The sequence below is a fragment of the Puntigrus tetrazona genome, unplaced genomic scaffold, assembly GCF_018831695.1.
Source record: "Puntigrus tetrazona isolate hp1 unplaced genomic scaffold, ASM1883169v1 S000000223, whole genome shotgun sequence".
In the NCBI taxonomy this organism is placed as follows: Eukaryota; Metazoa; Chordata; class Actinopteri; order Cypriniformes; family Cyprinidae; genus Puntigrus; species Puntigrus tetrazona.
Window position 1 is genome coordinate 1,060,001 of NW_025047891.1, and position 15,000 is coordinate 1,075,000.

The 15,000-nt window shown below is 35.2% G+C and overlaps 1 protein-coding gene across 1 annotated transcript in view; it reads right to left on the minus strand.

Annotated features, from left to right (window-relative positions):
• Nucleotides 1–10,443, minus strand: part of ptn (pleiotrophin) — a 27,061-nt gene extending 16,618 nt beyond the window's left edge. The window contains exon 1 of the mRNA XM_043230760.1: nucleotides 10,294–10,443. The gene's annotated coding sequence lies outside the window, so the exon portion shown is untranslated. The remainder of the gene's footprint in view (nucleotides 1–10,293) is intronic.
• Nucleotides 10,444–15,000: the final 4,557 nt, after the last annotated feature.

Here is a 15,000-nt window from a genome sequence, read left to right on the forward strand (position 1 = left end):
CAGTCAATTACTATTTATGCACAAGGTCAAATCTTTACCCCACAGAAGAAACAGAAATCAACAGTTTACTCCAGTATGACAATTCTGCAGTAAAAGCACAAACCTGGCAACGTGCTACAAGAAGCCATCAAAGAAATTAATTAATTACTGTAATTAAAGCAGCTTTCTGTATTTAAATTCAGTTACTTGCATTAAATACTGTATAAAAAAACATGTATTTCAGGTAATACTTTTTTGAGTTGAAGAACACTGGATGTAAATCAATATTATTTATTAGAAAAAATGAAGAAAGCAGTTTTATGTACAGTTGTATTGATTAAGATTAATATGGGATTTACAGAGTAATAAGTAATGCAGGGCTTCGGAGATGTAATTACTAATGAATTTAAATCCATTTAATAATTAGTATCAGCAATTCCCCATCATTTATTTTGAACAATTTATTATTTATTTAGTTTAATTTATTTATTTATTTAAAAAAAAACGTACACAATTTCTATCCCTACATTTTTTAAGCAGTAGCAATTATTCAAAAGTAGTAAAAATTAAATTATTTTAAACATTATTCATTTATCTAGTTTAATCTTATTTTGATAAATTAATTAATTTATCTATTAATTATTTATTTACATTTTTTACACAATTTCTATCTTTGCATTTTTAAGTAGTAGTAATTGTTCATTTTTTTTATTTAGCTTAATTTTACTTTTATTAGTTTATTAATTTATTACCAAACATTTATTTGTTTATTTTTACACAATTTCAATCTAATTAGTAATTTATTAATATAGTAATTAGTAATTTTTTACTTTTGTTTTTTGTAATACATGCACTAAATTTTTTTCTCTACCTTTCTCAGGTTTTTTTTTTTTTATAGTGACCTCCCTGAAGTGACCCACTGGAAGGTCAACGGCTCTAAAGCTGAAAGGTGGACGCTTTGTAATGTTCATGTATGTATTTGTAATGTATTTCCCAGTTTCTCCCCGCTGTAGTTCGGGCCTCTCGCAGTCAGCCATATATTAACGGAGGAGTTGCGTTATTTTTGGTCAGCACTTGGAAAGTGTGAAGCAGAAGAAAGCAAGCGACATAAAGGGAGAGAAGGAGTGGGTGTGCTCTTTAAAGAACAGCGCTCTGCGCGCACACACACACACACACACACACACACACACACACGCACGCACACACACACAGGTCGCCGCTCTTATCCCACAGCAGCTTCTTCTAGCTTCAGCAGCACTCAGAAGTCAGGAACAGAGAGAGGTGTTGGAGAGAGCGGGCGGAGCGGTGGGCGGCTCTGACCCGGCTCCTGACCGCTGCCATTCATCTCCCGCTTTATTTACAGACCCGCGCTCGTTTGTGAACGGCTACAGTCGAGTTTAGTAGGTGGACGCGTCCCCGATTAAACTTTCTAGAAGCCCTCCTCTTCCTCGCCGTCTGTTTGTGAAGATATCAGCCAACACAGCTCCGCTTTAATCCCGGCGAGAGGATGAGATCTTATAATCGCTCCGATTAGCCACGCCATCCGTCGCAGCGGCTAGAAATCAACTTAAAGCACACAGTGACGCCGAGAGACACAAATCAACACACAGCCTAGCTTCTTTATATTTTTGTAAATACAATGAAATGAAAGCCAGCGCGTGTGATTCGTGTGTGAAAGCGGCGCTCATTAAAAGCCATTACCTGCTCTGATCTGCTCTAATTCTCAGGTCCTTTAATCTCGAAGGACTTCAGAAGACTCTGAACAAGGGTTTCCACGGACCCCCGAATATGATTAGCATCCAGGAATGTAAAAGGAGTCTATATATGTCATATAGATGCATAAAGATTAGTAAAAACTTCTCTTTAGAACATCTGATGTGTTTATTATGTTATCTAAAATACTGTAGTGTTCTCTGCATCCATTTGTATTTCTTTATATATCTCATATATTATTAAAGTTTCTTTTTGTGTGTGTGTGTGCGTGATTCATTTTAAGCACATTTGCATCATTTTTTGTTCTCAACTCTCTATTCAGTAGTTAGTTTTAGACATTTCCATGCGGTTTAATCTTATTTTTATGATCTACTTTTTCTCAAAACGTTTAGAATACAGGTAGAGTGCTATTTACTATTTCTCTATTTATTTAAATCATTCTGAACATATATTGTTGTATTTATAGTCTACTTTAAATATTTAGTTTAATCTTATTTTGTATTTATCATAATATTTTGTTTTATTTATATCATTTTTTTTTTCTAGACATTTCTAGACATTTTTCCATGGGTCCACTAGCTAAAACCATTTTAATTTTAATAAAATATAACGAATTAATATTTATTTAAATCCATTTTAATATTTATTTGAATCTGGTTTTTTATAAAAAAATATTTTTTTATAATTTTTATAAATTGTATTTATTTTTTTGGTCCTACTTTTTCTCCATTATGTCTTTCTTTTTCAAAACAGGGACTAATGAAAGTGTCCTTTATCTGTCCTGAAGCTCATTTCGACCAGTTTTTCTTTGCGGAGAAGAGCAACTTCCGCGTGCGCCGCAGACACAACCCATCAATCATAACCCGTTTACGTGCTCCAGGTATTGATGATACAAAAGTCCATTCAATCAACGCACAAACTGATTGGGTATAATCCATAATTTCCCCGGGGCATCGGCCGGACCCTCGTCTCGTGTCTTTAATTGGGTGTCAGCCGTAACGACTCGAGGGCCTCGGAGAGGTTTGTGCGAAAAGACAGAGACAATAAAAATAAATGTGGGCCGCACATTAGAGCAGCGTCTGTGTTATTACGTGTGTGTTGACTACAGAGGCTCTTAAGATGAGAGGTGCATTACGTGTGTGTGTGTGAGTCAGTCGGGCCACAACACCCTATTAAACACTTATTCTGGCCCACTGCGTCAGCCATTAGTGCTGAGATTACAGACGCTCCGTCCACCCCCCGCTCTACATAATGATCTCACACACACACACACACACACACACACACACACACACACACACACACACACGCTGTCAGCAGCTTTCAGGAAACTCACTGTTTCTCCACCTACACACTCTTAAAAATACACATCTTTATTAGAATCAATGGTGCCATTAAGAGCATTCAACATCCACAGACTCGGTCCAGTTCTTCTTTAGGTTATTCAGACAAAACCCTTCTTTTCAGAACTCATCACTAAAAGATTTCTCAAGGAGCCGAAAACGCTGCTTTTGTGGCATCTCTGCAAAAAATACCAGTTTGTAACCTTCATTTTTCAAAAAAAAAAAAAAAGCCAAAAAGAATAATATACACATGTACTGTGTTATTTAGAAAAAATATTGTAATACATTATTGTTATATACTATTGCATTGTTTTTTTTAATTGCTTATTTAATCAAATGTTATTTATTTGTTTTACTATATATTTTTTCCCCTATTTTTATAGTGTATCCTGTATTTTATATATATATATATATATATATATATATATATCATGGAAAATCTAGGAAAATCTAGGGATTATATAAATGTAAAAGTCAGATTAAATAAATAGATGCTAAAGTAGCATATATATATATATATATATATATATATATATATATATATATATATATATATATATATATATCACACACATACATACATATATATATACATATATATATATATATATATATATATATATATATATATATATATATATATACATATATATATATATATATATATATATATATATATATATATATGTGTGTATGTATATATATGTATGTATATATATATATATATATATATATATATATATATATATATATATATATATATATATATATATATATATATATATATATATATATATATATATATATATATATATACTTTCACATTTATATAATCCCTAGATTTTCCATGAACTAGAAATAGGCTTTATTTATTCATTTATTTATATCAAACACCCACACACACACACACACACATATTTATTTCAATCTAATTTTTATAAAATTGTTTATATATATATATATATATATATATATATATATATATATATATATATATATTTTATAAAAATATATATATATATATATATATATATGTGTGTCTATTTTTTTTACAATTTATTTTAGCATTTTTCTAACAATATTTAGCATCTAGATCTAGATTATTTCTTGACTTTTCCAGAGACCCCCATCAAAAACAAACAGACAATCCAAACGACCCTGAGTTATTCTTGTAACTCAATGATCTCTTAGCAAATCTTGCTCACAACACCTCAACGGTTTCATGAAAAATGGTTCTTTTAAAAACCGAACTCGTAGCAACAACAATGAATCAGATTTTGAGCCAACAGCCGTCGGAAATCTGGCATACGAGGCTGAGAAACGTTGCTCTCGAACACCATCTCAGAGAAACGAATGAAAGTTCTCCTGAAAACGTGCTCTGAGTTCTGCGGATCAACAGCATCACGTCAGCCTTTAACACACTTCCCTTCTCTCTCCAGCTGTTAACAGCTCTGCATCGATCCCATATTTGTCTCTTTCTCAGGTCACTTGAATGGATCTGTTTCTCATGTTGAGTGTAATGAGAGATGTTCTCCTTCATCATCATCATCATCATCATCCACACAGCGGTCTTATTGTGGACGAGTCATGAGTCACTCAATTAACTACTTTCTATGTTATTTTCTACTCCTAAAAGTACCCATGCTAACAGATTCATTTACTTGTCTATATTATTTAGTAATTATTTAATCAATTTAAAATTGATTAAATTTATGCATTTGCATTATTTTTATCCATTTCAATCCGTATTTTCTTCATATTATTTTTTTTACGGCTGTTTTCTCTTTTTTTTCCACAATCTTTGAAATAGAAGTCACACAGGGAATTTAAGCATATAATATAATATAATACAATAATTACATAGTTTTTGTGTCAGATGCAATTTTTGTTTTTTTTGAGGTATTAGTTTACTTATTTAGTTACTGAGATTTTGGTTTTTATTAATATCTAGAATTTGCTTACATTCTGATTTTAAAGCAAACATTTTAAAGTTTTTATTAGTTTTTGTTTATTTGTAATTATGTCTAAGTTTTATAAAAAAATTATTAGTCTTGCATTCAAAAGAAAATTTGGTAAGATATATTTTGATATATTTATATTATCATTTCCTCTAATAAATGACAGAGAAATAGTTATTTATATATAATATTATATATGGATATCTATATGTGTATTATATATGGACCTATATCATTGAAAGGACTTTTCAACAAATGTGAATATAATATTTATTGCAACTGTTCTAACATTAAGAACGTTGTGTGCACACAAATTCATATTAGAATTTAGAATTAATTGATTTTACTTTTTTCATCTAGACACATTTTTTAAAATGTCAAGTGGTGCAACCACGATTTATTTTAAAATTCATTAATTTTCTTAACATGCATAATTAACATGCATTTTTTTTTTTAAGTTTTCAATAATTATAATGTTTATAAATGAAGTATTTGCATTTAGTTTTTTTGGTAAATAAATATATATATATATATATATATGTATTTTACTAGATATGGATTTTAGAACACAAATATGAGCTATAATTATTTGCTAATTATTATTCCCAAAAAAAGACCATTTTAGTTACTGAGAACTTACAAAAATATATATTATACATGTTAAAGAAATGACTAAAATAACTCACGGTCGCACCAACTGACCTTCGCCCCCCCCAAAGCTATGGCCAGTTCACCCAGATGAAAAAACACTCAAAAAATATCACTTAATGCACACGACATTCAACATTTATTAAACAATTGCAATAAATAATTTTTTTGCATTTGAAAAATCTCAAGTTTTCTTGTCGCAAATCCTCACACAACATTGACCCGTGTATATAATATTATATTTCTGTTGAGTTAGATTTGTATTTGGTTTCAGTTCACCGGTCATACACCAGTATATAATATTCAGTGATTTGAGACACATTTTAACATAAAAATGTGGATTTTTGAATCATTTGCCAAAGTTTCTAGCCTTTCGCTTTGGGATAATTTCCTCCTGGTATCTGTTTTTAACAGAACTAATGTGTGTTCATTAACAGCCATTGAGTCACTCAATCTGTCAATCACTCCACTTACTTCACTGCTTCTTTTCTTTCAGTCTCGGGTGACTTCATACTGAGAGACAATCATCTCACTTCATTAGACAAACACAAACAACCCAGCACTCCCGCAGGGAACGGGAAGGAGTCTCAGACAAACACAATGACAGACAGACAGAGAGAGAGAGAGAGAGACGGCTGATTCAGGTGATCTGATCAATAATCACCTGCCAGACACTCCGCAGAGAGGTGCATGCTGGGAAAAGCAGTTTCACGGATTAACTGATCATTATTTTCAAGCAGAAGCGGTCATTCGGTCGCTCTCGTGGGAGAAAGCAGCCAATCGGGGGCTGGCGGAGTTTAAAACCCAATGACTTTCAGTCCGGGAGCCAATGGACGGACCGCTCTTAATGAGATCAGCATTAGTTCTCCTGGACACGAGCTCAGATCTATCAATACCAGAGATCCCGGTCAGCTCAGATAAACAATGCAATGAGCCTAAGGATGATTGCATTTTATTACCAAGATAAAGGCCCATTCACAGCAGGAGCCATAACCATAACTAGAAAGTCTATTATCATTGATGCCGGAGACCGTTTTAGCTGCTTAATAATTGTTGTGTTGGAGTTATTAAACGAAATTAATACTTTTATTCATCGGGGATAGTTTAAATCGATCAAAACCGACAGTAAAAATGTTTAGATAGTTACAAAACATTCAGTTGATCAAAGAATCCTGAAAACATGGTTTCCATGAACTCAGCATCTTACTACGGGGAATAAATTACATTTTAAAGTATATTCAGAGAGAAAACTGTTATTTTTAATTATAATAATATTACACAATTTTTACAGTATTTTCGATCAAATAAATCAGTGTAGGTGAGCATAAGAGACCTCTTTAAAAAAACGGTTTACATAACTTCAGCTTTGCGTTACAGGAAATTAAATTTATATTCTAATATAAAGTGTAAAATAAAAAAAATTATTTACCAAACTGATCAAAAGTGACATGCATTTATATTATAAAACATTTCTCTATTTTTCCTTTCTAATCAATACTCTGAAATACAATTATCCAGTTTCCCACAAGAAAATATTGGGCAGCACAACCGTTTTCAGTGATAACAATCGGAAATGTTTCTGGAGCATCATCAGTATAGATCATGTGACGCTCAAGCCTGGAGTAATGATGCTGAAAAAACAGAAATAAATCACATTTTAACAGATACTCTCACAGAAGAGAGCTATTTTAAATCCGAATAATATTACACAGTTTTTACTGTACTTTGAATCAATTAAATCGGCCTGGGCGAGTTCTCTCAGAACCATTAGAGCATCGCCAAAGCTAAGAATAACACTTGTGTAAGCACAGACCACCATGCTTGTTTCGTAACACCATCAGTTACATCCTCATCCGGTCAATCAAGTCAATGGACTCATGCGTCAGTTCAGACAGAGGTCTGTGTATTCCCCACCGGACCAATCTGGTGCAAAGGGATCAGCGAGTGTGTGTGTGTTTCCATGGAACATCCTTCTGAGAATCCAAACTCTGTGTGTGTGTGTGTGTGTGTGTGTTTCTTACACAAGCAGGGCTGTTATTCTCCATCGGCCTCCCGCACCTTAGCGACCCAATGTATGAGAAAGCGGCCTCAAGCTGCTTGAATGAAAAGAGGGAATCGAACAGAACAGACAGAGAAATGCAACAACCCCCCTGCACCTCTACCCAGCATGCCTTTGTGTTTGGATGTGTATATAACCACCAGTTCCCACATAGTCGAGCGGACCCACGGGAGATTAATCTCCACTGACAACGTCAGCTGATCGCACGCTCTCAAAATAAAGACCTTTCAGAGCCGCGACGTCGGAGAATATCTCTGCTTCCTCAGAGATCGGGTCTCATTAAGTGTGAAGATCATTTTAGTGATTTAACAGTTTAATCGTGGAAGCTCATTTCTGCCGTGGCATTAAAAAAAATGTAAAGAGGTTCATATGACTTTTTTTCTTTCAGGCTATTCGTAGAAAGAAAGTCAAAGTTGTGATATAAGCTGCGGTGGGAAAAAAAAAGATGCATAAACTCGCTATTCTGAAATCTGAAATATAAACGTTCAATTCTGAGAGAAAAGTCCAAACTATGAAATATAAACGTGCAAAAATTGAAATGTGAGATATAAGCTTGCATTTCTGAGAAAGGAGTCAAAACTGGGAAATAAACTGAGCAAAAAAAACACTAAACTCAAACTTAAGATAAAAATGTACAGAAAAAAAGGTTGAATTTTAAGATAAAACCGTCCCAGCTGTGAGACATAAACTCACAAGAGTGAGAAAACCGAGAGATTTAGAGATGCAATGACATTATTGTCTTTTTGGAAACAAGCTAATAAACTTTTTCCAGCATAAAGAAGCCTTTGTGAGGTGAGAAGGTTCGGGTTCAAAGCCAATAAAGAAGCGGCTCGCTTCGAGCTGAACGTAAAGAAAGCCAAGCGATCCTCGTCTCGTAATCATCGAGTCATAACCGATCTGAGCAGGACCGCTTCTGATAGGTTCACGGATAACTATAGCAACAGCAGCGGCGTTGAGGCCCGGTGCTCGGGGCCCGGAGGGTCACACGGCACCCGCTTATTCTCATTCCAGTCAGGAACGACCCACTTCACACACCACCCTGGGAAAAAACAGCCTCTCTAACACACACACGCTCTATACGTGGAGTCTGAATGCAGACGATACACACACACACACACAGACGTAAGCCGCTGAGATTTTCACCTGTCACTGTGAGCAGAGGAGGAGCATGAGCTGTGTGTTGATCAGGAGCTGTTCTCCGTGTCTCCTGTGGTCCCGGAGGGGATGTTCCCGCACAGATGTGGGCCGGACAGATAAAAGGTGGACCACGGAAAACCCGTTTAAACGCTTTTCTAAGGAAACGCTTTGAAGTTTAAACAGGAAATGCATGCTTTCCTGCATAACAATGTCATTTACATCACCCCGTCCGAGAAACATCGCCGGCTGGATCTCACCAAACATGTCGGATTTCACTCACAAAAAAGCACCTACATTCTGCAAATTTCTCAATTTTGTTGCATTTTTAGACAATATGTATTATATATACTTAAAGCAACGTGTAATATCAATAAAACTGCAATCTAAAACATTATATAATATGCATTGCTGTAATACAAAAACATTACAGTTTTTAAAATAATGATGATTTTAAGGATTTTGGCATTATGTATTATTTCACATTATCTGTAGTTACTGCAGTGCTAAATATCGCTGAATATACAGCCTTTATAAAAAACAATGTTATATATGAAATGTGTATTATATTGTATTTAGTAAAAATAAGTATTTCAATTTAAAAATGAAATAATTTTTTAATAAATTTTAAAAGTATTTAAAATATTGTGCATTATTTATTTCTGTAACAAAAATACAATAACACAACAATGAAATGAAAACCCTACATACAAACATTAAACATAATGATAAATGAACAAATGCTTTTTGAAAAATAAAAATAATTTCATATAATTTGTAACTACTGTAATATAAAACAATACAATATAATAATACACAAATAACTTTTAAATATTTAATAATTAATTAAAAAATAATCAATTTAAAAAGTTATGTATATTGCAATGCAAAAATATAATATAAATGTTGAAAACAAAATATAGCATTTAATATTTAAAAATAAATGAGCAAAAATCATTTTAAACATTAACATAGTACTTGTACGGTAATATGAACAGCAATATACAGTAATTACAATCTAACGAAAATCGACATCCAGCTAAAATATTACACTTCATGTAATAGCATAAGACACAAAACAGGCAAGGCAAGCTATAAAGCTTTAGGTTCTGAGGTGAGAAGTTCGAGCTCTCCAAGCAGAGCAGCACAACTTCAGCTTGTATTATTTTGTATCTGGCGAAGCAGAGGTCACAAACCCGCGCTGACCCCAGAAGCGCCGGCACACAAGAGATTTCTCGCGCATTAAACCCTGACAGATGAATGACACGCTAAAGACGGCCATCTCCGGCGCGCACAGGCCTCACAAACAGCGCCTATTCCAGCCTTTCATCCTCCGGAGCGAGACATTTGCTGAAGAAAACAGCGAGATCTCTGGTTTGAGAGCTGCTTCGGCTTTAAACGAGCGCATTCGGCATTACGCCGGCTCTGACATTCAAGACGGAGGTTTAAAGTTACGTACCTGTAGTCTGAGGAATAGTTTGCTGTTTCTCTTCCTAATTCCACCTGTTTGCCCTCTTTGTTTTTCTTTTGATCCTCCTGTCTCTCTCTCTCTTTATCTCTAGCGCTCTATTTCCACCACAGAGCCGTGCTAATGGTGTCTGTGAGAGCGACAGACTGAGTGCGTGTGTGTGTGTGTGTGTGTGTGTGTGTGTGTGGGGAGGGAGGGATTGTTTGTGTGTTTGCCGCGAGCTGAAAGCCCAGCTGACTCGTGATCACACTCTCATTAATACAAGGTCATTCCAGGAAGGAGAGGGACGCCTGTCGCTTAGACCGGGAGAAAGTACGGAGGAGTATGTTGAGCTGAATGAAGTTTCCCTCGACACACCGCAGCGAGGAGACTCACACTATCACCGCAGCGAGGAGACTTTGGTGACGGTACGCCTCTAAGAAGATTGTCTGGTGTAAATGCATTTCTTTCAGCGCACTCTTCTAGAAACAAATCAAGCGGTCTGTCTGAAAACAGGCCAACAGCGGCTGGGAACACCTGCCAGCGCTCTCACACACACACACACACACACACACACACACACACACACACACACACACACACACACACACACGCATGATAGAGCTAATCTCAGCACACAGGAGATACTGACGCCTCACAGCAGTTTACTTAGTTGAGTGTGTTTTCTGTCTTTACCCCGGTACATCAGAACAACAAGAACACATAAAAACACTATATATATATATATATATATATATATATATATATATATATATATATATTATATTATATAAGTTAACAGTATTTTTTTGTTATGTTTAAGCCTAATTAAAATAACTGAATAATCAAAATTAAGTTAAATTATATATATAATATATATACACATTATTATTATTATTATTATTATTATTATTTAAAAATGATCAATTATCTGTTTTTGCAAATGAACTGTTCATATATATATATATATATATATATATATATATATATATATATATATATATATATATATATATATATATATATATAATGAAATTAGCATTCGAATAATGATAAACTTTAACATAAAGAAAATTACTTTTTAGGATTAATGAGATCTTTTGGCAATAAAACATTTTTAAATAATTTTTAATAACTGCAAAACAAAAAATGCATTGCATTATATATATCAAAAGCATTAATAGTCAATATTTATTTTTCATTTAACTTAAAAATAAAACCGAAAATAAATAACATTACAAACTACATTATATAATATTCTAAAAATAATCATAATTTTTTATGATTTAATTTTTTTTGTTAACATAAAGGTATGTGTGATATATTTGAGGTTTTTATGGCTCATGTAGTCTGATAAAGTGAAAGAATAAATTAAAAACAGCTAAATTGTATTCAGAGATGCAAACTGAGCAAAATAAAAATGCTGATATTTATATAATAAAATTCTGATTGTAATGTAAATCAATAAGATCTTTATACCTAAAATGATACAAATATCATTGGTCACCCTTCAATAATTTCATTTGTCTCAGTAAGATGAGACTGAAGTGATCCAAACATATAAATGCTGATGAAGAGCTGAAGAAATAAAGGCTCCTCAGAAGATATGAGATGTTTTGGAGGTTTGTGAAGATCATTGCTCCGCCGAGGAAAGCTCCTCAGAAGATCCTGATGATCAGATTCAAGTAAAGCTGAGCTGCTTCAGTCCAGGAAGAGTTCATCCGGAGATATGACTGATGCTCACTTGATCAAAAATGTGAATCACAAGCTGACGCTAAACATATGTCCTAGAAAGGCCTTTTACTTGTTAAAAAAGTCTAAACGATTAATCAGACAACACAAGGCACATGCAACAGGTTTGATCCTGGTATTAAAACCAAACGGGCTTTCCAGGATTAAAGGTTAGTGGCCAGAGGCGAGGAACACAGTGTGAACACAAAGCTTGTGCTGACTTATCAGCTCTCTAGTCAACAAGAAGACCTACACGACTCGTTATCAGCCCTGAGATTCCCTGACTCGCAGGAGGAAGCGCTAAACGAAACATCTGTAATAAAGTCATCAGTCCAGCTGGAAAATCCATCTGTGATCCTACCAAGAGAGAGAATTCCCTAACACACACACACACACACACACACACACACACGCACGCATCCGGCGCATGAAGACAATCACTTCAGTATGAAATATTAATAGAGGCAGTCAGGGACAGAAGCGCTCTCTACACCTGCAGAAACACGGCTCTCCTTCCTCCGCTCATTTCCTCTTCATGAATAATACACTTCCATCTGCATCCCTCCATCTCCCTTCCTTTCTTTCTTTCTGTGCTTCTTCACCGAGGAAAGCCCAGAGCGCACGAGGTCGAACCTCTGATCTGAATGCGGCCTCTGTTATTTACAGGCCGTCCGTCCTTCCACGGGCCCTCGGCAGCCTTTGAGAGCGTCTGATGAAACGCACCGAAATCTCCGTCAGACGAACGCCTTCTCTCCGCACACACTCACATGCATCAACACAAACCCGCTTGCATCACTGAGCAAACGCCGCTGATGAGAGACACATCAGCCGTCTGTCAGATAACAAATAACATGTTTTAGAGAGTCTTTCGTTTCATGTGCTTGTACAAGACGTAATGCGAATCTGAATTAAAGATATAATAATTATTGCTGTTAATGGGCCAGAGGGGTAATCGAGAAAATTATTCCCCTCGCATACTGACTCAAAAATCTATTTTTATTCACTTTTATGTCAGTGCAAGAGAAAAGGACGAAATTATAATTTAATGTGTTTTCTTAGAAATCTAGTCTTTGGTTTCATACATTTTTCATATATATATATATAGCTGTTGAACGATTAATAGCGATTAATGGCATCCAAAAAAAAAAAAGAGTTTACATAATGCATAAGTACTGTGTTTATTTATTATGTAGAGCCTATATAAATACACACACATACAATATTTATACGTGGAAAATAATTACAAGTATATACATTTACATATATTATATATAGATATATTTAATATAGAAACATTTTTCTTAAATATTAATAGATGCATGTGCTTGTATTTATATATACATAATTATGTATACATATTACGTAAACATTAATCATTTCACAGCACTGTATATAATGTCTATATATATATATATGTTTGTGCACGTATACAAAAACATTAATGCGAAAAAATATTTTTTTAAATTATTGTTTTACATTTAGTTTTTAGTGTATTTTTGACATATTTTTAATCACATATTTTACAATGCCGGCTTCCAACGCGACGCAGTTTTCCCACAATGCAACACACAGAGCACCGATTTCACATCAGACTGACACAACAAGGCCCTCGAGGACATGACGGGGAAGTGCTCTTAACCCAGGGACCTTGGAACAGCCTCAAGTGTGCAACAACACTAATAAAGGACACTAATGTTCAATAAATATTTATTAATAGTAATCTGAGCAAAGTAGTGTCATTTATTAACTGCGGACCGGCTATACAGAACGTGCGTGACAGCTTATCATAATTTCATGACAACTTCAAACGCGACTAATCAAATCAGAAATGAGTCTGAACTCTGTTTTGTGAAGTAAATTAATCTCTCTCTCTCTCTCTCTCTCTCTCTCTCTCTCTCTCTCTCTGCAGCAATGCATGTCTTTGCGTCTCTCGCCTGTATTTATGAGTCCATGTTTGTCTTTTTGAGCTCAAAATCTCATTAATGTAGTACACGACGGTTTCAGAGCTCAGAAAGAGCAGGAACACGAGCTAATAGTTTTGCATAATTCAGTGCAATGCTTGTAATGATAAATAAATTGCTTCATTTTCCCGCCGTCTAGCGTGATTTGCTTTTCATTGTAAACGTGTGCGTGGCACCTGGTGGATGACGGCGAGGCGCTCCTGCGCCACAAGACAGAAAAGACAGAGAGAAACACACGCCGCTTTGATTTCTCTCGCTGTTAAGAGTACGTTGGATCACGAAAGGACGGGTAAAAGCTCGCGCGATGATTTACGCCAAAATCCTTCTCCAAACTTTGAACCTTCATTCAGCCAAAAAACTATCTGCGGGCCGCCGCGTGCATCCATGTGATGCCAGATTCTGAATAATTGGGACTTTTGGAAAGAAGTGTGTGTGTGTGTGTGTGTGTGTGTGTGTGTGTGTGTGTGTGTGTGTGGTGATTGAAAAACCCCTCGAAGCGGTTCAAATATTAAAACCACGAGGCGGCTGTTGCTTTGCATATTTCACTGCATGTGCTCAGAAATCTGCTGTTTTCCACTGATCCAGAAAAACCAAGTCAAACCGAGAGTTTAAAACGCTGTCACACACACACACACACACACACACACACACACACACACACACACACACACACGCACACACGCACAGATGTGTTAAAGGACGTCCCATAAACAGCATCAGTGACATGCTGTCCATTTCCGCAGACAATCACTTGGACTCATCAAAACAAGCGAGTCACGGTACAGTAACACAGGAGCGCCTGAGGGTGAGCAGAGAGACGAGAAGCTCCAGTCACCAGCTCCTGCCTCAATTATTCAATAAAAAATCCTGGTTTTGAGGTGCACCTCCTGCTCTGGGTGCATGAACTTCTGCTGATGTAATTTCTGCGTGTTGCTCCACGCAAACAGTGTTTTGCTGATAGTTGCGTTATGTTCCTTTGTGCTATCTTGGGTGCTTCGTGTAAAGTTTAGCTTCCAGCTAAAACGCG